Genomic DNA, 3,120 nt, shown 5'->3' with positions numbered 1-3,120 from the left:
GATAATCTCAGGTGCCACTGGGGCCTCCTGCTCACCCTGTCCTGATCCCGATCCGGATCCAGTCACGACACGCCTCGTAATCGCCATACTGCAATACACCAACGAGACCCTTGGACACATCACATATCCACCCGAGGAACCATCTTATAACCGATACCCTAGAGAGTTGTGACTTCCTTGATACGCGTATGGGTCCTGTGCTTTCAGTAGTACGGGCCCATACTACCTTCCACACCTACCCATATTTGTCTCAAGTATCACCACAACACTCTAACTATAAACACACATACGGCGAGCGCTCAATCCTCACTCCTAGAGGAAAGCTGAATATCTCATATAAGGAAAACCCTAGGCTAGCAGGCATCATATAATCAGGCAATTCTATCATGCAAAATTCCTGAAGATCCCTAGCCTAGTACTAGCATGATGTTCTAACATATCACATAATCAAATAACTTGCATGGTATTTTGGGGTCTATTTACTAGCTCCGACTGATCGTACCCTCTGCGTCCTCCTTTACTCATTTTGAAAACCTTTTGAAAACCATTTTTTTGAAAATCTCTCCTTGATTTGAGACTGGATTCAGACGAATGTTCCTCCAATTCACTCAAACCAAGGCTCTGATACCAACTTGTAACACCCATAAAAATTGAACCAATTTAAAACATTTTAATTCATTCAAAAACCATTAAGTTCATACATCTCGTTTTCAAAATAGTTTAAACATCAGAGTATCCCCCAGAACCATATCACATAAATCATAAAACATGAGGAGCGGTACGATCACGCCTTCGCCTTGCCACGATCTCCTGAAGTACCTGAAACAATACACTGAACTGTAAGCCCGAAAGCTTAGTGAGTTACCCCCAAAATACCAACCACACATAAACATACTCATAACATATCACAAATAGAACAGCCATGCACATCGGGTCTACTGTGTGACTGGTCCGCCCGCACCGGGCCTTCAGTCCACCTGGTCCACCCTCCGAGTCTAGCCATGTACATCGAGTCTACAGTGTGATTGGTCCGCCCGCACCGGGCCTTCAATCCACCTGGTCCACTCTCTGAGTCTACAGTATGACCGGTCTGCCCGCACCGGGCCTTCAGTCGGCCTGGTCCACTCTCCGAGCCTCGGTACGTCTGGTCCGCCCTCTTGGGGCCTTCAGCCTATCCGAACCGCTCGTTGGGCCTTCGGAATATCCGGTCCGCCCTGGGTATGTTGGCCTACAGCACAAAGCAGGACCCGCCTCAACCCAACCCCCGTCATTTCCTGCATTTTGGTAAACCAAACGTGAATGAATGGGAACCTGACATGACACTGAAAATGTATCATTTTTATTAAATTTTAATGTATAATTTTGGTTTTAATCACACAATTGTTAATGGGAAAACACAAGAACGAAACCAAAAAACCAAAAAAAACACCTAATTGAAACCGAACCTGAAACAGTGCACACAAAGACCACGAGACCGAATCGAGAAGAGAAAATGACACAAATGCCCTATGACCTTTCTAGGGTTGGTTCATTTAGTCCTTAAACTATTTTTGTGGTTTTATGAGAGAATAAAGTCGATGTCTACCTGTTTTTTTGGTCATTACTACCTAATATAGCAGGTATCCTAAGCCGCATAACATTTTCAGCTGATGTGGCTTCCTTCCTATCCAATTGAAAGTCAAAAAAGTAATTTTGACCAAATGTTTGAATAATTTACCAAATACAAATTATCCCACCGTTAATAACAATTAATTGGATCAAAGCACCACCAAGTTTGTTTGTTATCAATGCTCCTGATTTAACGATGGCTCTTTATCGGGATTGCTAGAATTGAAGTTGGTGGGTTTCAAAATAAATCAGAACGGTGAAATTAGATTCAATCTCAATGATGTCCAGGAAGATTAAATGATTCAATGGTCAAATGAAAAACTCAAAATTGACGTTCCAGGCAATGAAAGGATCAAGAAATATATATATATATATATATATATATATATATATATATATATATATATATATATATATATATATATATATATATATATATATATATAAACCTCAATACACTCATTCTTCTATCCAATATTAGTCGTTTAAATCTCAAAAAAATTATCTAAATTTTTGAGTTACTCACCAGCACCAAGGTAAACAGCATATGACGAGAAAAGGATAGCCGAAGGAACAAACGCAATCAAGTTATAATAAACAATCTCTTGATCCTTAAAATTGAAATGTCTATCCTCACGATCGTTATTTGTTGTGGATTCAATTCGATGATGTTTGCAGAAAGGGCGGTGTAGAAGATCACTGGGGAAACCCATTTTGAAGCTGACTGCAGATACCATTTTTTTCTGCACCAACACCATTAGGTACCCTAATCCACCCCAAAGCTCTCTCCAGACCATTTTTTTCTACTTTCGCGTTGATTTCTTACTTTCATCACTCCAACTCTTCCATCTCCTTCACCTCTCCGGCCATTAAACCATTGATTGGGTTCACTACCTGAAACGGAGTCGAATTTGATGAAAATTTGAACAAAATCATACGGATTGAACACCAATTCAAAGTGAATTTAGACCGATTAACAAACCTTTTCAAGTTTAAGAAAAACGATGGTTCCCAAAATGAGAACGGAACCGGAATCATCTAGAATTTTCGCGAGATCTACACTCTGTTAGAACATTCATCAACACGCATCTGAATAAACACAATGTATGTTACATGATTCTACCTATCCGATGTATTTAGTAGTTAATGAAGATGAGAAATGGGGGAAGAGGAAGATAGAAGTCAGTCGATGGGAGGAGAAGAGGGTCAAAGGAATTGTAGTCTATCTGGCATATTAATTTAGTGATATGGCAATGGGCAACCGAGTTACCCCTTCATAATATACCAGCAAAAACGATTTTACTCCCTCATAAAGCCACAGAAATAGTTTATGGACTAAATAGACCAACCCTCAAAAGTTCATAGGGCATTTGTGTCATTTTCCCAACCGAGAAAAACCGAGACCGATACCATAAAGACCAAAGACCGAGCCGATAAGGACCAGCCCGAGACCGTTCGGGACTTATCCGAAAACAAATCAAGTCTGAGAACATCAATGTACATCTCTACATT

General features: G+C 40.3%; 1 long non-coding RNA gene across 1 annotated transcript; it reads right to left on the bottom strand.

Annotated features, from left to right (window-relative positions):
• Nucleotides 1-702: 702 nt before the first annotated feature.
• Nucleotides 703-2,848, bottom strand: LOC145134032 (uncharacterized). The gene is made up of 3 exons (XR_013718873.1): nucleotides 2,591-2,848; nucleotides 2,135-2,502; nucleotides 703-1,274 (listed from the first exon to the last, which is right to left on the bottom strand). It is a non-coding gene; the product is annotated as an uncharacterized LOC145134032 (long non-coding RNA).
• Between the last annotated feature and the right edge of the window lie 272 nt (nucleotides 2,849-3,120).

The sequence above is a fragment of the Lactuca virosa genome, chromosome 8 (assembly GCF_052849685.1).
Source record: "Lactuca virosa cultivar CGN04683 chromosome 8, Lactuca_virosa_CGN04683_v6, whole genome shotgun sequence".
Taxonomy (NCBI): Eukaryota; Viridiplantae; Streptophyta; class Magnoliopsida; order Asterales; family Asteraceae; genus Lactuca; species Lactuca virosa.
Note: the sequence above shows the minus strand (reverse complement) of the source record. Positions and strands in the feature narration are given on the sequence as shown.